Source organism: Rhopalosiphum padi, chromosome 3 (assembly GCF_020882245.1).
Source record: "Rhopalosiphum padi isolate XX-2018 chromosome 3, ASM2088224v1, whole genome shotgun sequence".
Taxonomy (NCBI): domain Eukaryota; kingdom Metazoa; phylum Arthropoda; class Insecta; order Hemiptera; family Aphididae; genus Rhopalosiphum; species Rhopalosiphum padi.
Genome location: NC_083599.1, coordinates 46,018,923 through 46,042,790, shown reverse-complemented (window position 1 = coordinate 46,042,790; position 23,868 = coordinate 46,018,923). Strand labels below are relative to the sequence as shown.

General features: G+C 28.4%; 1 long non-coding RNA gene across 1 annotated transcript; it reads left to right on the top strand.

Moving 5' to 3' along the window:
* The first annotated feature begins 3,301 nt into the window (after positions 1–3,301).
* Positions 3,302–4,227, top strand: LOC132927685 (uncharacterized). Its single transcript, XR_009661784.1, has 2 exons — positions 3,302–3,472; positions 3,860–4,227. It is a non-coding gene; the product is annotated as an uncharacterized LOC132927685 (long non-coding RNA).
* Positions 4,228–23,868: the final 19,641 nt, after the last annotated feature.

Genomic DNA, 23,868 nt, shown 5'->3' with positions numbered 1-23,868 from the left:
TGATTGATCATAAATGAGATATATTTTTTTTTCTCCGACAACCGCACCACGACGCCGATGTAATAATTACGGCTAAGTATATATAATAATATGATATTTAGCACGCATGAACCTCCTCTGTCGTGCGAGTTAATTGTTTCTTATTTTTTTTCCCCAACCGATTAACTTTAAGTTTGTCATTACAGTATGGTATTATTAATATAAATACCTATAATATATATATAATGCATTGGTATCAGTATACCATTATTATACCTATTTAGTACTTATATTATTAGATATATATATATATATTATATAGATACCTACTTATACGTGCAATTACACTGAATACATATACTCTATTCTGTACTTTGACAGCGTATTTAGTCGGATACTATAATAATAGTTGTACTATAGATTATTATGATACACAAGTAGCTACATTAACATGCTCGGAAACAATATTATTATCCAATAACAATATCGTTTTACACATCGAAAAGTCGTTATATATATTTTAAAATATTTTTAATTAAACAGTTTAACCGTGAGTAATAATTATAGTGATAAATATTGTTCGTAGTTGAGAATAAAAATCGTAGTAACTTTAAATAATTTATAGTTATTTCAACTTATTTGTCAATATTTGCGATATAAATGTCAATTCCCCAATCGGTTTTGTGCATACAAGTTTTCAAAAAAATATTCTTCTTCAGAATATGAAATTAGATATGTCAAAATTGAGCAATTTAAAAATGATAGTAGTAAAAATTAATTTTTTATCAAAAATGTTTTGCAATTAATTCATTTTAGGTATGAAAAAAAAAATGATTTTCGTAAAACCGCTACCTTATATAATCAACTATATTATAATAATGAGGAGCGTTAATTGTTAAAATAATCATCTTATACAGTGTAAAAGATAAATTATTATTGCAGAATCATAATCGAGAAGATGAAAGTTATTTAAGAAAAATTCTTCAATATCGGAGTAAAAAAATAAAAACGTAATATTACATCCATCATTTTATTAATTATAAGTTTTTCTTATGTACCTTTACATTATCGAAAATGTCAGTACATATTATATACTACAGGGTTTCCGCAGAAAATGTAATATTTAATATGGAGCAGTATCTTTTTTTTTTATCATGACAACTACTGGTGAAACAGATATAAAAGGAAAATAATAACGCCCCGTGGAGTTATGTTGTTACAACGTTTTTCGTCCGTTCGCGGTTTTAAACTGCATGTACCGTTATATAATATTATTGTAAGACGAACTTGACATTTTGTATTTAATTACTGAACCGTGTACTGTGACTAACCGTGTAGAAACTAGAAGTGCACTCGCATATACACATGTATATACTAGCTACTACTATAAAAGGAGAGAAGGAGAGAGAAAGAGAGATAGTGAGAAAGAGTGAGAGGGAGTGATCTGCAGATGAGTGACATTAAATGTATTTTATGTTCCGAACGAAGCGAGGCATGTATCTATTGTTTTTACGATGACGCGTGTTTATGTAAATTATTTTATTCTGTATTTGTCATCACGTTTTGGGCAGTTAATTTGATCCAATTTTCAGATTCGAGAACATTATCTCTGATTGCAAATTTAATCTTTTTGGTAGTTTAAAGTCTTAGTGCTTTTTTTAATAATAGAAAAAATCCGAAAAACGTCACAACAGGAAAACGGGTCTATGTTTACGCAACCCTGGACTAAACATTTATTGTTCAGAAAGAAAAATTTAAAAATAATTTTCTAGACAAGATGAAATTGAAAAATATTTTGAGCTTAGCCAACGAGTACTGCGGTATGATGCGGCAGTAGGTATTTTGAAGAAAGATGAGACACCCGCAGTACCATCCGGTGTACCACCATACAATAGAATACCCAAATCAAATCATAACCACGGTTGTGTGGAGGGTGGTTACGTTACGCAACGTATCGCAATAATAATAAAACGCTCGTTTGTGTACGTCCATAATATATGCATATGGATTATTTTAATGTAGGTTTATAGTAAAAGTGGTAATAATAATGTGCCTTTGAACGTTTTGTGTTAATTTCCACGCCCCCGCCGTTATTGTCTAGTGAAACTTTGAATTACATAATATTATATTATGGGTTGTAATAAACGAATAACTATAATATAACAGGTAATAATATGAATCATCCCTGCACCTGTACGAACGGCATATTATATCATAATAATGTATATTACACGGAGTTATACGCGTTTCCAATTATTAAAAATAATTATGATTCGCATTGTTTGCGTATGAGACGACTGACATGAATTGCCACGAAAACTAATTATTACAACTTTTTTCGTTATTCGACTACGTCCCACACACCGATAAAACATGTACCACGTACTACCCTATACGACACGTGCAGTGGCGCGAGAGCCGAAAGGATAATATGTTATATAATAATAATAATATAAGGAGTATACAACATTTTATAAACAAATCATGTATTTACAGGGACCAATCGAAAGGAGTTGTCTGTGGGTTGACAATCGGCAATCGGTAAATTTGTCCGACATTTAAAAAATTGGAATTTCAAAATTTAATCATCAATATTTTAAAGATTACATCTTTATTGTTTGTCATACTCAATAATATACTATTTTTTTAAATGTAAACGTTGGGCGTTAACTAGATAAAAAATTATTTTTTTATAAACAATTAAACTTATCTAGCTAAAGAATAGATTTAAACGATTTAATTCATTCCAATTAATTTGGAAAATAAATAAATAAAATTAGTTCAAGCTTATTAGGAATAAATTAATAATTTAAATATTTTATTTAGACATTTCTGAGCAGAAAAATTTTTGTTTATTATGTCTTAAATATTTACCCATTCGATCATAGTATAGTAGCTCTAGTCCTGATATCATCATCGACACGATACGGATAATTTGACGATTATTTTATTTTAATTTTTTCATCGCGATAATAATAATATGATGTTATAATGTGTAGTAATATTGTAATGCGATGGCGGTAGTGTTATTATACGTGGCCGTTTACGGTGAATACACACATCATATAATTTATATTATTATTATTAATGTTGTATATAGTATGCGATAACGCGTCTCGGTCCATTTTTGACAAATCGATAATACTCTCCTACGTCAATGAGATGATTATTATAATAATAACGATGTATCGAGAATATTAATAATATAACATGTATTACTCGATTTACCGTTTGCGGGGGACCGCGTAGCTTTATCTGAGATCTGGTGTTGAGTGTTTGTTAGATTATTATTATTATTATTATTATATTTTTTTATTCGCGAACGTACAGACACAAGTAATAAATATTTAATGCGTCTAAGTATTAGCAAGTCGGCGACCAATGCACGAATATGTGCGCGTATAAAAAAAAGTCGTCACGCACGTCGTACATACCTATATATGTGTAGTAGAACTTTTGTTTCGGGGAACGAAGTTACAAGCAACCTTTGCAGGTAAATTTTAATTCGTTTTATATGGATGTGTACACACATAGTTTTTTGTATCGTACACGATTATAATATATTATGATGTTCTTTTATGATTAATCCCGAACCGGGTTTTGGAATATCATATACCTAGGTACTTGTAAGGATATAATAAGTATTATAATAGACCGTTACTACAATCACGACTGTGAGGGCAAGGACTAAATTGTTTTGCTTTAAATACATTTACTATGTTTAATGTTTATTATCGTTGTATTGCACACATCAAAGTCGTTCAGAGTGGCATCACGTCATTATTGTTGAATGCGCGAATATATCATTGAAAAAAATAATTAACCTGTACGGAATCGTACTGTTCGTGTGTTTTTATTATTTTTTTTTTAACTGATTCAGTATCTATGAAGAATAGAGGACAACAGTTTCTTAAAAAAAAAAAAAAATTCGTCGATGACTGTGCAATAATACGTTGATGCGTGAACGACGGAGCAATCTAGCCTTCCGCGAGGCCATGCGTACCCCGTACAATCGCCACTCATCTCGACCGGCTGAATATGATTTGGACGAACAGGTCGTTGTCTCTAAATGACGCGATTGCACGTTTTACACCATTGCAGAATGACTACTAACTGCTCCACCACGATTCGCAGTTTTCCACTAAAAAAAAAATAATAATAATAATAATATATGTGTGTGTCATTAGTGCACAATAATATAAAATAGTAATTATTGCAAGTTTACAATATAATAATTATGTACAATAATTTGTTGATTTGATTTTATTGCAGTAAAATGTACAGGAAACGTTCACCCGAATGTCCATCCTCATTTTAAGAGGAATATAGAACCGCCCCTTTTTTGTTGCTTTCGGTCATTAATCATTTCAGCATAACCCGTCGAATGCTCCATATATTATGCCTAATACCGTACAGGTGGGTTACGCCTCCGATTATTGACAATATAGGTGGGGCATCAAATATCAATATATAGAATATCAGGGTTTATGTTAAAGTTGGTTGACATCAGAATAATGATGATAGGTAACAAAAATAATATAAAGTTTTTCTTTTTCGATTTTGTTATTAACCTATTGCAATTAAAGTTAACGTACCTTCAATATTATAATAATTTTCACCAGCTTTTTTTTTGTTGAAAATTTAGGGTGGAAGGGCATTGCTATCACACCATGTAATATTTTAATTAGAAGTTTATATTCATTTTGAAAACCGATTTTTTTTTTATTATATATAATTGTTTATTCATTTTAAAAAATAACTTTTTTTTAAATTGTAGCTATAAATGCCTGTGTAATTATTACAGTAAAAACATTAAACTATAGATATTAAAAACACAAATTATTCTTCCAACAGTCCACTAATAATCGTTATAATAAATAGACTTATTATTATGTAATGATCGGAACGAGTTCAATTCAAATATTACTTTTTTCTGTTCCAAGTGTAATTCGCAAAAATAAGTACAACCTTATCTGTATATTATATATATATATACGTACTTAAACACTAGTTAACGATAACGGACACGTCGTATTTAGTACGGCGTGTTATTGAATAGTTTATTTGTGCAAAGAAAAACGAACTATTGGACAACGGACGTACATATTATTATTGTATATAATATAATTATTATATTATATACTATTTTGTTCCGTTATGTTTAATATATAGGTACCTATACTTGCCGGATGAATGGTGAAAAATGGCGTGTCCGGCGTGTATTGATTATTATTATTTTTTATTACTGTCACCGTTGTCGTGGTAAACGTCCAATTGGATTTTAATTCGTATTCGCGCGCAGTGTTCCTTAATGACATTTTGGTAGACCGTAAAAAATAATTACAATATAATAGGATCTGCGAGACCTGTCAACGTCCGGTTGTAGATATACATGCAGGACATTTGCACCAAGCATAGTCATTCTCGTTTTTTCTTTTTAACAATAAATTTATTTAAATTCTGATTCTTGGATTTTTCAAATTCACTTAAAGACTAGATTTTAAAATTTTTAAAATCGTTTGTTTTATACTTATAGGTACACTGTGGCGATACACCTTTAAATGACGACTCTCCTTTTCTACTGTAAATTATTAAGCGAACAATTGTTTTTAAGGACTTTTATCCTTGATATAAACATTTAAATAATTACAAAACCACTCATTCAAATTTTAAATTAGGTACATTGACATTTTCAAAAAACAATATATCTACATAATTTGACAAAATTAATTAATAAATTAAAAAATAGAGATAAGCATGGTTGGGGAATCACCCTGTGTAATAATGTGACGTATTATACCAGCAGTAGAGGTTAGAAAATGTAAACACCTACGTTTATATAATTTAAAAATATTATATTGTAATAGCTTATTGTCTCTATACCTGGAATCGAATTATCGGCACATTATAATATACTATATAATATTATGGTTTTCGTGAATGATTAAAAACATTAACGCGAATACATTAATAAAATAAACTTATAATTATAAACATGCATAAGCCGAATGTTCATAATTATTATGAGATGAGAATGGTGAGATGCCTAGTAATTTTTTTTTATTGGTCAATCGCATTAACTGATTTATTCATTTTTTTCATATCTTATTTTGTATTATAGTATACATGAGTATACTAATCTTTCATCGTGCGTTTTATTGTTTTCGTGGAACGTACACTATAATAATACTTGATTGATCACTCACAAATTGTGAGAGTTCCGCTTATCATCGCAATGATTTGTCGATTGTCATTGTCTTAATTAAATGTTTTTTTTTAAATCATATCCACCAAAAATTAGTGGTTTGTCACACGCCTACAAAAAGTACAAAATATATATCTAAATATGTATATTATGTATGTTAATTGTTTATATGCCACTTTGATTTTATTTTTCACTCAATAAAATATAATAAACATAAAAATGTATTAAAACATTTTTTAATTTTAGGTATATAGGTAAGCTCTATAATTTAACACTATGTGCATGCGTATTATACTTCAGTGTTGAAATAATTATTATTAATAAAATATAATGTAATAATTAAGGAAAGGAAAAAATTTTAAAATTTCATAAAGAAAATTGTTTAAAATAACATAATAAATGGTTTTTTACTTACCCGTGCACATTAATATCAGAATATTTATAAATTTACAAGACTATTTTAAACAAAAATGCAATTATATTTGTATGTAGTGTTCATTAAATTATTTTTCGTTTAAATCGCACAGCATATTATACGTGTACCTACGTGGAAATTCTATCAGTTAAAATTCCAGTTGTTCCACCGCAGTGAATGTAACATCAATTAAGTAAAGCATACAATTATGTTTTTTTCTTATTTTTTCCGCAAAATGTATCTGTAATTGCTTTTTTTAACGAGACACGTGTACAATAACACGTTTCAGTTGGCAATGTCAAAAATGGCAGTTGTGAACATCAACTGGTTCTCAGACGCAAAACTTTATTTCTGGTAAGTATTGTTTGTATTGGTATCAATTAGCTGAACACATTCTTTTATTTTATCACTTACTATCTAAATATATTATATAAATATACCTATACAGGTGCTACCAAAATAATGAATAAACGTCAAGGTATAAACTTTAAGTCCAAGATCGTATTGTGCATAATATATATATATATATATAACCTAAGTTTAAAAATCCAAGGATTTTGGCAATTGACTTTATTTTTGATAACAATAAGTATAATATTAAACAACGCAGAATATAGTCAACTAGTCTAAGTGCAGTCACTATCTTCCTGGCAATCATAATGTTTATTGAACACGAATTCGGATTAAAGACAAAAAAATAAAGGACAGGATTTTAAAATTATGACGTATTTGTTAATTAGAAACTATAAAATCAACTATGATTATTTATCCTAACGAATTTTAATTACGAATGATATATCAATACGGCTGTTTAGACAATAAGTCATTATTATTTTAATACATATACGTATATCATCGTTATATTGAAACAATCGACAAGCATAATTTACTATGTTATGCAGCAACTATATAGCGACGACTAAACGTGTATATAAATATAATTTGTATTTGAAATCGCTTATATTTATCAGAATTTTCATCACGTGAGTATAATAATTTCTTTTTGAAAATCTACCAGAACCGGATTAGACCAGACGAAAAATGACTCCATGTTTGGATGCTAAAAACCACGAGTCATATAATATATTATTTTTAATATTATTATTTATTATCATTTCAAATTTCCGTTGACTCGTTTTCTGAAAACGTTTTAGTTGAATCCCTCTTCAAAAAATAAATTTTAAATTCGTTACAATAAGCGTGACAATTTGATCAAAAGTTCAGTATCAATTTCAATTCAAAAACTTCAACAATACACAGACATGATTGTTTAATGAAATTAGATATAAAAATGTTGAAGAATAAAAATAAATTTTTATACAAAAACTACTATAATTTACAATTTTGGGTATTTTGTCTAAAAATATTTATCACAGATTATTGAGATTTTTCATCATTACGTAGGTTATTCGATTACGGTAGTAAACTTAATATTATATGATTTTACGAATATATAAATGATTGGACGATGACGATGAGTATAATAATCACGTACAATGTACATGATAACAAATAGCAATTGATGGATATTTTATAATACATTGTATTAGCTAAACATGTTGAGACATTTCAATAAACTTAAAATTTAGAAAATTTGTGCCAATTATCTAATGGTTATCTTAAATAACACCAATTTCATTATCTAGACTCTAGAGCCTATGCCCTATAGAGAAATTGAATTTAAATCACTCCCAGTAAAATATTCCTATCTTATGAATAATATTCATCTTTTTAAAAAAACATTTTGTATTACAAGATTTTAACTAATTTTGTACATGTATACGACGATATTGAAATTTATTTATATCTACATCATCTTATTTAGTAATAAATTGTATAAAGCTCATACTTTTGAGAATCATACAAATTTTGGACTTATTATACAAACACTAAAGGAAAAACTACCAAAAAATTAATTAATAATGGTAAAATTCATAATTTTGTATAATTTTAGTTTTGTTGCTTTTTCGTGGGTTAAATTTAAACAAATTATACTCCATTAACGGTAATAGATCCATTCTGGTATAAAAGGAAATGAAATAGCGGACTCCATTGCAAAATCTACCTCCTCGTTCTGCTGTCCTTCTCCTACTCTAATTCCCTGGACCGATTTTTGTCCCTTATTAAAATACCATATTTATAATTTATGGCGCAACCAATGGAACGGACTAGCCCCCAATTATGCCTCTTGGTACAAAAATATCTCACCATCTATCCCCTCTCACCCTTGGTTCCACAACCTCAAATTAAATCGTAAAATAATTACCTCTTTTTCACGTCTAAGATTTGGACACACCTTACTACCTTCTCACTCTTATAAACTTTCTCTCAATGACTCTCCTTTATGTATGTTCCACGTTCACGATCCCATGATTTGCGATATCTCACATATACTTTTTCACTGTCCCTCTCTGGTTCCCCAACGCAATACCCTCTTCACCCTAATCCACTCCTTTAATGTCAAACTCGACACTCAATCCATTCTCTCTTCACCAAATGTACCAATTATTACCTCACTTATATCCTTCATCAACCAGACTGGTTTAAAAATTTAATTTATTTGTAATATTATTTTTGTTGTTAATATTGTTTTCTATGTAATATTTATAATCATAATTGTCGAAGCTAATTGTTTACAAAGTTTCTTTTAATAAAAAAAAAAAAAAAAAAAAAACGGTAATAGATTTTTCATTTTCGTTTTTATTTTTTTTAAATTATTTTTCTAATTTTCAGGTTTTTAAGTCTTAAAATAGTTAGATGTTTTTGTATTTTAAGATCTTAATATTTAATATAAAACTTAAAAGTATGTCACTTTAACCTTATTTATTTCATAAATCCGTATTATTAATACTCAAAATTCTACGTATAATTTTAGTTATCTATTCGCAACACAACAAGATAAGTATTTTGTTTCAATATCAAAATTTATTTAAAATATTTAAGCATTTATTTTGTAACTTTACTTATGAGGAAAAATACAAATAACCAACAAAAAAATCTCAAATATATGGATATATTACTTCACGATACTTTCTGTATGGTTTAATCTGATGAATTTTTCACCACTCAATTTAAAAAAAATATTAAATCACAGTAGAATTATGTTCATACATAAAAAAAACTTACTTTTATGCAAGACAAATAATAAAACGGTCTCGAATAGCTCTTGCTGACAGTTAAATATAATAATTAATTCTTTTGCCGTATTTATATTTGTATTTAAATACCTATACCTATTGGAAGTATACCTGTATACTTTAAAAATACATTTAATAAGTATATGTTTATGTACGTTAATGCAACTTCCTGTATTTTTCAGTAAATATGTCGTGTCATATACACATCATATAACATAAATAATATAGGCAGGCCCGGATAGATCGTTTTGACGTATATATATTATACATATAATAGCTAGCGCCTACTGCATGAGGAAATCTTGGTTTTTTGCTGTGTCCTGTAAATTGTCGTGTGCCCCTAACAATTTTTTTCGCGTTTAAATCCAACGTTCTTGGCGACAGCTTTAGCTGCTGTGCGTATCGTAAATCTGCTGCGGCCAACGACTTGACATTCCGCCGTGGCCGCGAGCTCGATATATTATTAGATATTGGTATAGCGGTTACATAATATAATATTATAATATCACGTACCTACCTAATATTATTATAATTTTTTATAATATAATTATTATTATCATAACATAATGACGACGAAGAGTTAGGACGAGAAGAGCGTGTGCGAGGCGAGCGTTCGTACATATTATATATATATATTTATATATTTATATACACGGGAGGCACTTGGGGGAGATCGGTTGTACGCCGGAGTGTTGACTCTTGTCTTCGGCAGCGGGAGAGTTCAACGCCCGGACACAACGCACAACGCCGCGCGCACGTACTCACTACCTACCTAACCTACCTACCTACCTACCTACCTATCTAACCTACCTACCTACTCGCCCGCCCGCCCACCCATCCACTGCCGGCCGATGCGGAGATTCGTCGCTGCCGCCGCCGTTGGTTTACCGTTATATCTCCGGTAATGACAGCCACCGCCGCCGCCGCCGCCGCTGCGCATTCGCCTCTTCTCTAACGCGAACGGACCGAAGTCGTCATCTTCTAGCCGCACGCGTCCTAGTCGGCATAGCTTGCATACAGACGTATATACGAATACACACGTGCACTAAAATACCTATAACTGCGCAGTGTACACGAGACAGTCTTTTCTAGACGCCGCCGTACTATACGTCGGTACGCAATATCATTTTTGATGTATATATGATGTGCCGAATTTGAGATCGATATATTAAACCACTATAAGATACGTTAAAATGTGACGCCACACTACATGACATATGTGTGTAGTATGACTAGTATGTGCATACTAAACAATGTTGGGGTAACCATATTATAACACACTTAAAACCTAAAAATAGCTCATAACATAAACTTTTAAACATTAATAATAAGTATAATTAATAGGTATAAGAATATAGTTGCAAAAAAAAAAATTAAACGTCATATACCTATTCCTGTATTTTAATTTATAGAAGTTAATTTAAGTTAAATAGTATGATATATTGTTATTTACATTTGAATTAATAATCATGGAAAATATGTTATATATAGCGAAACATCGATAAGTCAAAAATCTTGATAAGTCGAAATAAATACCATTCCCTTGCGAAAACTTCGATTACTCGAAAGAAAACTATAGATAACTTGAACATTATGGATTCAGACATAAATGACCGATATTTTTTTGTAATAATATTAGACTTATTGTCTAATCTTGTGCGTTTCGATAATTTAATAACCTAATTGCGTTTATTGTGTTTATTATATTATTGTATTTTTCATTTAATAGTTTATTTTCACTACTTTCGTCATTGTCAATTGCGATTGATCGGTTACACGCGTACTATGGTATTGAATATAAAAATTATTAATTATTTAATCAAATTTTTATCATAGTTTTTTAGTAATAATTTTAAAATAATAACAATAATAATACTACACACTGTATAGTCTGTAATTATATGTATATACTATAACTATATACATATATAACAACTAAAAACTATAATATACCTATATACATTTTCAAACACTCTTTAAGTCAAAATAACTTTTTCTTAAAACCTTGATAACTCAAAAAACTTAGTAAGTCGAAAACTTCGATAAGTTGAATAAAATTTCTCTTGAATTTCGATTTATCGAGGTTCCACTGAATTTTTAATTTAAAAACACATTAATAACTAATAAAATTATACTTAGGATGTGGATGATGCCTTATGTCACAATATTATGGTTTTAGTAGTCTGATAAAAATTTAAATTATTTCGATATTTATAATTTGTTTCCACCAATAACATGGGTATATCTACTATATATGCTTAAATGTGAAAAATTATCAAAATTTAAAAAATAACATTACTGTAATTCATATTATATATTATTAAAGTGTTAAATTATATTTACGATTAACGAATGTGTGCAATAATATATATATATTATAATGTAGTCTTACGGGGTTTACTTATAAGTTATAGTGTGTCTACACTGCAATGCCCAAAGACGTTGTTAATATTAATGCTATACAAACTGCGTATATTTATGTGCATGTGTATGTATAGACTATATACAGTATACACACATATTGTATAAATAATATATAATAGACGACAGACGCGAAACGGACATTCCACGATACGACATGCGGCATTTTCCGATGAAATTGCGGAATTCATATTAATTATATATATATATATATATATATATATAATATTATGTTATACTTATACGCCTGTACATGTACAAATAATAATAATAATAATAATACACACACTATGATTTATTTTCTTTGTGTATAATTATTATGTGCGTATAATTAGTGGAGATCCCGTGGAGAGTATATTAATGATATAGATCATCATCATTCATTATTATATCGCTTTTCACACAACTTAATCTCGCCGAAATTATTTCAAGGAAGGTGTAAATATAATGTAAACTCATTTTAAATATGCAATATATAATATGTAGTTTTTTTTAACTATGTTTTGAATTGAATTTTATTTTGGTTATTACACGTACTACGTACTCATATAGCTTAGACGACTACACGATTCAAAATCAATGTACCTAAATTATAATCTACTCTATAGGTATAGTGTAATAGCAATAGAAAAACAAATTTAAAAGTAAGTATAAGGAAGTACTACGGTCATCTAAGCGAATAAGATAGATAGATAGAGAGTATAATATAGTATAGAAGCACTAACATAGCGATGACTAAGTTTCAAGCTCACAAATGTAAGACTTTTTTTCAAATAAAATCTTTAATGATCGATATCGTTCTATACATTTTGACTGTTATCGTAAATGTTTAACGAAAATAACTATAGTTGTAAGATTTGAGAATGAAAATATATTTTGGGTCGTATTACACGTCTTTTATACACTATAAAAATTTTATCTTATAGACCAAGTAAATATATCGGGTTTAAAGTTTATATTTCTTATAGCTACAACGCATTTGTGCAGTGAAAATAATCGTATGATCATCCACTTGACATCATATTTCATACTACGTCGACATAGTTTATTAAACCAAAACTGTTGTAAAATTTGTATACATCAAAATACGATAGTATTCTAGAAACATTGGTGACCAGTATTCTTTTTTCTCTCCCCCCCCCCCTAAATACCGTCCACTCCATATAAATTGCATATCTAATATTATATTTGTTTGGTTTTTAGTTTTCTATATGGTCTATAAATATTATAATGATTTTTAAAATTCCAGATAAAAAACTTCTTCATATATTATTATAAGGTAAGTATATTTATATAGATACACGTTTGTAATAAAGTAATGTTTATAGGTATTTTTGTATAATAAACGCGCAATATATAATAACGTTAGCCGTGTACACACAGTATTATGATATTATTATTTGTGTGGAGTTATGCGTTGCTTTGCCCCGATGTTAAATATTAAACCGAAAATAGTTATAAGGGCTTGAACTTTCCTCCAAAGTTTAACACGCATAGCTTGTTGCACGACGGCCAAGTACTTTGATACTGTATATTATACGATTTTACCACTATATTAACTTTTTGAATATTATATTAAATACCTGTTTTCCTAAAATTGTTGAAATGTAATAACATCTTTTTGCTAGACTTTCGCGCAGCTCTGTTTCAGATATTTAGGTATGTAATTTTTTTCTTGTGGGGAGGTAGGGTTGCGCTTTGAATGTACATCTACTTATTTTATAAAATTCATTCTTTAATTAAATTAGTATTTCGTATTTTGAATTTTGATTTTTTTTTTTACTTTTCAAATACGTTTTTGATGTGCTTAGGCTATATTAATAACAAAATTATTATTTTTACAATAACACGATATTGTTGACTGTTGTTAGTACAAGTATAAATTACAACGAAAACTTATGGAACATAAACTATAAAGTTCTCTAACCGTTAAATCATAATGAATAAAGGAATGAGAAATCACTAAAATTAATAATTTTTCATAACAATTTCATAAATCAAAAAAGTCTCTTCCTATAGTTTATATTTTAATTTCTTAATTTCTACTTACCTATTTCTAAAGTACTACTTTATACTTTATATTATACAATTATATTGCTATATTATGTGCTATAACTATAAAATTATAATATTGGGTTTAAAAATGGCCCGCAAATATTTTGGCACTAATAACTAAAAAACTAAAATTATGCACCATCACTCATCAGAATACATCCATCAGGCCATGCAGTATGATACATCAACAGTTGCGACGTAGGTACCTCAATGTATTGATTTTCGTATATTTTTTGAAAAACATTAGACCTGGCTAAAAACACTCTTGAATAGACAGTTTAACAGGAGAACTATAATAGTAAAAAACTACTAAGTATAACTTCATATACATACACTTTACAGGCTATATTTTATACAGATATGTAATTAGACAACACGCGCAGGTGCTCGGCCGGAATTTGCTCGAGGGGTGAGAGGAAGTTGCACTAGCTGCAGTAATAATGCTAAACATCTTTAAAAATTGTTGTTTTCATTTATATTTTTAAATTATTCACCTGCACAAGGAACATTATCACCGTTTAAGTATTTTGAGTTTACTCATTTAAAGAAGTTCGTATGCTTCTTATATATTTGTAATTCATAAGACGTAAACCGTACAGTAGCACCTCTAGGATTGTAGATTTTTTTTTTTATTGTGAGTTTTTACTCTCTCAATAATCAAGATAAAATCACCAAAAAAACCCCACAAATGAACACAGAAATAATTAATGCAAGTGAGCTGCACAGGCTTAAAAATTAATTTTGACTAATTGTTTTAGGTAACCAATAATCCCATTATATAGGAATCGTTTTTCGAATACACTTTGTGCCTATTACTGTGTCGAAGTAAGTGTTTTTTGAAATATATTTTTTAAATATTATCTATGTAGAATCTTAGAAAATAAATAAGATCGGTATATAAAAAACTTTAATTTAGTATAAATATTTTGAAAATGATGCGTATTACTACAGGTATAATACGGTCGACGACTTGACTTAAACTGTAGTTGTAAACATTATTATATCTATTATCTATAGGTCGTTTTATATAAATATATTATTTTTATTTATATTTATAATGTTTATATGTTGTATTTTTTTTTTATGATTGTACCATTTGTATCAACTTATATAATATTATATGCCATGACAGATTCGGCCATTAGTTATCTTAACATTTTGGTTAACAACATATGATTATCGTGATTTACACTATAAGAAGGTAAAAATCATTGTACATTATAATTTATTCTGAATTAGCATGTCGGGTCCTATTATTCTATTTAAGTAGATAATGGTTTTGAATCACATCAGTGGGCCTCCAAAAGGTAGTCTGCTTTAACAACACCTGGCGTGCGTGCATGCATTGTTCACACATATATAGTTCTCTATAGTTAATAGTTATAATAAGAAATTGTAAGTAAATTTATTATTATTTTGGTCAATATAAGTTATAATTTCATCGCTGTACCATAGTACTACCTCAGATCTCACAAATAATAATTGAAGTTTATCGAACTTTTTTGATAATAAATTAATCTCTTATCTATCAATTAAACTAGATTCTATTATATAAATCTATGGTAATAATAAAACTAGCTAAAATACTGCTTTTTTTTAAATGAATTTTACGTTAAAATAACTTATTAGGTATTATAACACATTTCATAATTTTAAAATTAACAATAAATGATATAATACTTATAAATGATTTATAAAACATCTATACCTAATTCCCCATGTATGCTTACGCGTGTTCTAAAAACCAAATAAAATTACTAAAATTTCAAAAAATCCAAAAGAAATAATTACTGCTTCCTTTTTTGGTACACGTCGTATAGATATTTTGTTGTACACTCTTACTACCCATGTCGATATCGGTAATTTTTATAACTTTAGGTTAACATTTTGGATAATATACCAATTGGGTAAGGTGATATGAAACAGATAGAAAAAATAACAGTCAGTCACCACGTCTTTTAAATAGTTATAATATGAAAAATCGAACACATCACATGAATATGTGTTTTCTCGCCTTTGCTACCGAAGAGGCAGCCCATTTTTTGACGTTTGTGTTGTAGTCACAACTTTCGTATCACTACGAATTTTCTCGATTTCTTATTGATATTGTATATAACAATGTTAAATAAGATCAGACTAATACTTTGCGAACATAGCAACTCGTGTTTACTTTTCGTGTAGTATTATATATGTAACTTATTCATAAGATAATACAATATTACGATTTTGTGTATACACAATTTATTTACATTACAGGGCTAATATTTGATGTTATATCTTTCAAATTATTTATAAATTTAAAGCAAAACGAATAAATCGAAAGATTTAATAAGACTGGTATAGAACACGAGTAAATAAACTGAATATACGCCTAATCGGTGATATTTGACTATGGCGATGACATCATAATAACGCATTATTAAGATTTTAATATATGATTCAAAATTATTATTTTTACATAATTTATTTACATATTTTAATTTGAATATATCACAGGATAATCTACTACGACGCGTTAATAGAAATTTGATTTTTATGCCCGAAGAATTGATTTTGAATCCGATATGATTATGTATTTGATTTGTATGATGGACACAAAAAATGTTTTATATTATATTATTTCAAGCGAACATTTGATTTAGTTGGAATATTAGTGATGCGTATTTCCGAGTACCTATATAGACTCAATATTTAAAGAGGCAACAATCGATTTTATCAGTGCATTGTAACGTGGATGACCATCTGGACGGATGTGCATCTGACATTATGCATAGTCTGTAGAATTGGTACTGCCAAAAAATTAACAATCTGTTTTTTATCCGCTGAATTGAAAGGCCGGACACCTGGGCGGGTGAGCCGGACGTATGCGTTCCAATAAGTGCGGACGAGTGTAAAGAAATCCTCAAAAGAAAACTTCAGCTTAAAATGTCACTAATCAACGACTGCAGGCACAGAGAATATAATATAATAGGTACTACTCTCCTCCTTTATCACAGATAGGCTACAGGTACCCATTCAATTTCAAAGTCAATTTATAGCTCACGATAAATCGTCAAACGCACAGTGCATTTTTTAACACAAATTTAAAAGTAAGTATCGTTACCTACCAAAAAAATAAATAAATAAATAATAAGAAAAAAATACAGCTGCTATTCATACTGATTATTTTACTAGTCATTAAAAACTCTTTGGGCGACGTCGTTTTGGTTTGAATATATTTAGCGGCTATATTATAACAATTATAAATAACTACAGTACTGCAACAACAGATGAAATATTTGTGTAAATAATACGTATGTATTTTAATTTTTAAGTGCCTATACTGTTATCGAAGTTTAAAATTATTGATGTATTACATGGGAGTTTCCCGAGTGCGTCCCGAAATTACCTATTTTTAATGTTCCGATTGCGTCCGAAATAAGGTAACACCCGAGTGCGTCTCAAAAAAGGTCATATTTTTGACATAGCATTATAGTGAGTCCCAGTTTATTTATAGTTACTCAGGGTGGACCACGAGGAGGTGAACTGGCTTACACTCCAAAAATATTTTGTGATTCTTATTCATGACCCATCGTTTCCAGTGCTTCACAATCATTGCTGTAAAAATTAAGAACTATAAAGTATTAAAATTGTAGATTTTAACCACAATATTCGATCGTCAAACCTGTATCTTAAGTAAGTACCTATAGCTGTTGACCAAGGACGCACTCGAGCTATAAAAAAAGTAAAAATTAAAAATGGGACGCACTCGGGATATTCCCGTGTTACATTAATATGTATAGGACATTATAGTATATATAAACATATATACGCGCGGTAGCCAGTAGGTACATATATAATCGTTTAGAAATATTATTATTTACGAGATCTGGGTTTGTATTACAAACTCGATTGGCAGATAACATTTTGGAAATCGAGTGATACATATGCGTACCTACATTGGCAATATGTAATTGATAATTTAATAATATAGCTATATTAATAATTATATTATTAGTCGCTCAACTCAATTACCAAATTACGGTATTATTCGTCCAGGGAAGGTTGAAAATTTTCTTTAACCAACATTTTTTAAATTATTTTTATATAGTTTAAGTACTTGTTCAAATGGAAATTTAGCAAAAACTTGAATAAATGTGTAATAAGTAATAGCTTATAAATTATTATCAATCATCGAATAAATGTGTTATTCTATATTTTCTCCGCAGATAGACGAATTGTTTTCATTGTAGTTTTGTAGGTACCAACCGGCCAAATGTGCTGCAGACATGAATGGTTAACAGAATACTAACAGAAATGTATATGATACACATTCATAAAATTTATACAGAATATATAATATTATTATAATATAATCCGTCGAATACGCGCACATTCGTTATTTGCAATTATAATAAATAAATAAATTATATATTCATCTAATATAATATGCTGAACTGTTAATATTTTAATATAAAACGTTGCCCCTACAACAACCCATCACAATTCATATAGTAGTATAGTACATTATTATAACTAGAGTATAAAGAAGCGTCATACACCATTTAAAAATACACAAACAATTATGCACTTAAAAACAATTTTAAAAAATATACCTCAAACATACAATTTATTTTTAGTGAGATGGTTAATAATTTAATGTATACATTTTTTTTTATCAAATTGTAACCATGTTTTGTAGAATATATACAAAAGCTGTACTTAAAATATTATAAAAAAATGCTCAACAAATTCCAAAAAACACATGAGATAAATAAAAGTTAAATTTCGAATTGCTTTGATGTATGAACCGAAATTTGTGCTGGAAAATCAGCGTTTAATCAGAAACAAATGCAATTCGCATTTGAATAATACGCACCCTAGAGCCTATAATAACAACAGCACACCGTGTATCGTACGATAATATTATTGCTATGGCCACCAACCGCTTGTCGCCTAATTATATACATGTGTGTCCTGCGGATATGCACGGAATGCATATGGTATAATGGTTTATACAAAAGACTTAGGTATGTCACGTTGTTGTAACCGTATAGTCTTCTGGCCGGTTCGAAGGGTACTAAATTATTATGTTTTATATGTATGTATGTATGATATACATATATATATATAATCGACGGTGTGGCGTACGAAAAACCAACGGATCCGCACACATGTGAAAGGCGGACCGGGTCGAGGTCGACTGCAGTAAGTCGTTAACGAACAGTGCAGTTGCTGTATAGTATAAAATAATATATATATATATATCATTATTATAGTTAAGCTGACCACCACGTCTCGCGCATGTCCCACTACAATACGAGAGGGCGACGAGGAAACGAGTCTTTGCGCGGCAAATGCCGCGCGTGTCGGCCGTTTCGAATATAATGTAACGTAGGCAATTTTGTTTTTGCTTTGGCTAATTTCACATTATATAACAACCCATTATAACAGTCTAGAGTCTAGACGTCGGGCGAATACAATATAAATTCAAGGCTACGGATTTCCCTATAGTGTGTATAGAAATATTAACATAATATTATATATTTATGATGTACATTATAAATATATAATATATTGTGTTATGCCGTTATGGTGGGTGTAGAGATCGATTCATTCGTTCGCTCGATATACGCATAATCGATTTTCCGACGTGCATTTCGCATGGTGGTGATTTTTCACTTCGTTGTGAATTTTTTTGCATATTTTCGACGGCGAAGCGTACTTTTTCAAAAAGAAATATCATCGCTGTATAGTATTGATATACTGGATTTTTCCAAAGCTAATTATAATTAATTCGAGTTAAATTAAATTAAGTAAATACAAGACCTTCAAATTATAATTTAATAATTAACAAACAATACATTTAACTCACCGAGTTTAAAGTTAATAATATAAGAAAACAAATATTAACTAATTTCAGTTTAGAATAAGTTTATCTACTTTTTTAATCAGTATGTGGATTACAAACAGAATATTTTATTGTGTTTAAATATTTATTTTAATATTATTTTATCAAAAAATATAATAAAAATCAAATACTTACAATTGAATTAAATTAATATATAAAACCAAAAATGTTATAAACAATTTTAATTTTAACTAAATTCTTAATCTCAGAACTTGACTCAGACTTAATACCTGGAAATCTCTAAATAAACTTCTTGTTATATAAGTATGAAAACGTACAAACTTAACCCCCTCCCCTCATATGTTTCCGTCAATACGAACCAGCTAGTTTTGAATATTTTTTTGATAATTAAAAAAAAAATATCTTCAACTTACAATAAAAGTGGTTTTATTTTGTAAAAAAGTTTGAGTTAATACAAGATATCTTTGAATGGCATGGAAAATCTAAGTAGATACGTTTAAATACTTCGAAATTCCATAAATCGGAATTTGAAGTATTTCAATAAATTTATCGTCAAAGAAAAATGGGGATGAACATATTTAACCTAACCTTGTTAATAAATTATATATAATTTTCTCTGATGCAAATGTTGAATTCCTTAAACCACAATAAACCATTCATTGTGAACAGAAATGTTAATCTCTTTATTTGGCAGTTATTTTAAAAACGAAACGTTCCACTCAACGTATGCTATAAACACTGCTCGTGCCCAAAACGCAATTCAAACAGTTTTTTCGCTTATCCAGTAAATTTGGTTTCGTGTGTACATGAATCACAGATAATAATATTGGAATAGACTATAATACTAAATACAAATATACTTATGAATGATGAGGTGACGAGGCGGTTATAACGATTAAAAAAATGAATTAAAAACATGTCAAAAATCACTAGTCAGCGTCTCGATACGTCAATATTCGTACAATCGATACACTTATAATATAATCTGCATATTAAGCTTCACTGAATAATATTTATTATTATCATCGTCGTATATTATATTATAAAATAATATGTAAGTATTATGTATATTATATTAGCAGAGAATAGCTGTTAAATACATTCCGTTAAATTCCAGTTGCAGCGAAATGTAGATGTTCGATTATATTACGTATTATGTATGATGATTTGAAACATTATTTAAAATATTATTGTTCCACGAGAATCATTGCATTTTTTTATCGATATACTCGTAATATCGCATTCTTACTAAACAATATTGTTGTATTTTAATTATTTATTTACGTTATTCAATACAGAGTAATTTAGTTCTTGGATTTACGTGAATTTTTTACGAATATATAAATGTATTCATTAAATGTATACATAACTTATAGCCTATACGTATTTAATATGTTATAATCGAATTCTGGGCCTTCGTCTGTATGTGTTTTACAGGCGAAGTGAATACTGTCAGGTAATTTCAAATCACGAATACAAACACAAATTTGTGCAATATTTTTTTATTGAATTTATTATTAATAATAATAATAGTAATAATATTGAAATATGCCAAAATTAAATAAACAATTTTATTATTATCTATTTATTATATTCTGAATATTTTACAACAACAATAATTAATTGTATTAAATTGTCATATATTGTGAATGAATAATGTTCAAATAAATAACAGGTATGTAATAATAAAATTCTAAATAATCTTTGTATAATAACTAGAAACATTATTCAAATTTTTATATGTACATTTTGGATTTTTGATGAGCGATTATATTACCATTTATTATTTTAAAAACTGAAAAGGTAGAAAATATTTTTTAGTTAAAATTTCATAAAGTTTTTAATTTAAACGCTTAAGATTTGAAAATTAAATACATGATTCTACAAAAAATAATTTACAGCAATACAAAAATCTTAAAAACACATACCTATGAAACAATTTTATTTGTGAGCCGTATTTCAAATGAGATGAATAGAAAAATACTAAATAAATGAATATTATAACAAAAGAAATATATTTTCTACAATATTCTTAATCAATAATGATTTAGGCTTATCTCCCACTCCTTCTCCATCACAGAGATCTACTCATATGAAGAGATATATCCGACACCTATAGTGGCTTTTCTACGACATAAAACTACTTATTCTTTGGTTTTTTTTTGTAATTCAGCTGTTTGTATAGACACGTATTATTTTTTTTTCGGTGCATATTGCAATTTATAGTATTATAACAAAAACTGTAGACTATAAAGCCAATCTGAGGAGTAGCTAAAGGTACCGATAGAACATTGTATTTTTTTTATCGGATAAATACTTTTACATTCCGAGGATTATTTTATAATACATAGTTTATTGTTATGACCATAGTCTTTTCTTCCGTTGACAATTTTTTTCTCCGGATGTTTCGGGTTGTTACGACAGTATTGACTATTGTATGTATAACTATCGGTACATGATTTAGCGTCGGGTGCCGAACTGTCGAAAAATATATTGCTTAGTAATATTCAAAAGCATGTAATTGTTATAAGTTATATCGCCACGTATTGTCCTATAGGTGCACACTAACACACTCTGTGCAGTGTACACGTAATGATATAATAACTGCAAATCAATATCGATTTGTTCGCCGTCGGATGTTTTCACACCATCCTGCATTCTTAATTCAGATTTCCGGATGTACCTATTTTGCGTATGGAAAAATGTCGAATTCTGTGTTCTGACACTAATCTTGACTTATTTGTTAGGAACGGACCGCATGGGGCTATAACAATAATATTAAACATTTTGTTGACCGGTGTATTATTGTAAAACTGCCGGAAAACGATTTCTATTAGACCTATTATACAAATTGTATACAAAACACGAGTTTGAACAATAACAGTATGCGCTTCTATATATATACTACGGATGTCTCTTGCGTAAAATCACCGACATAGTCCACATGACCGCTGTGAAGCCTATAGTAGTTATAATAGTTATGCCTTTCCGGTACAATTTCTTAATAATTGAGAAAAACAAAAAAAAAAGTAAAAAATAACGAATTTTTACGTAAATCAGTTTTCGACAAAATTGATTTTCTTATTTTGAAATAATTTTATAAATCAAAAAACAAAAAACTACAGTGAAAACTTAAAATGTTCACCAAGTTTTTTTTATTATCAATTGCTATAAATAATATAATTTTTCAGACAACTGAAATTCATAATTTTTTTTTATAAATTCTGATAAAAAAATGTTGACTCGGTAAAAAAAACTTTTATATTATATAATTATTATTATAAAATTTTAATAAAAGATTCCCCATAAGTTACTATATTATAAAAAATAAAAAAAAGTTGAGAGTAAATCCACAGACAATTTTTGTATACGTTTGTAGATAGAATTTTAGCAAATTGCACTAGAATCATGAAATTTAGGAAATTATTTTGTGATTAAAAATTTATATTTTTTTTTATATTTATACCTAACATAAGAAAATATTTAATACAATTTTATTTTATCTTTTTTTAATCTTATTTTATAAGAAATGTACTGGAAAGTCAAATTAAATTTTTATTCTTTTGCAAAATAACTATTTTTTTATCAAAGGATTTTCGTTGTAATTTAAAAATGAATGACCCTACGGTACTTGAAATTCTTACAAAATAATGTTTAAATTACCATTTTAATTTAATGTACAAAGCACATAGTATATTTTGACTCTTTTTGAGCTGGTTATATTTTTTTCAAACATCAATAAAAAAATAATCGCTAGGCCAAGTTGAAAATTGAATACATAAGATCTACCATATATTATTGTTCT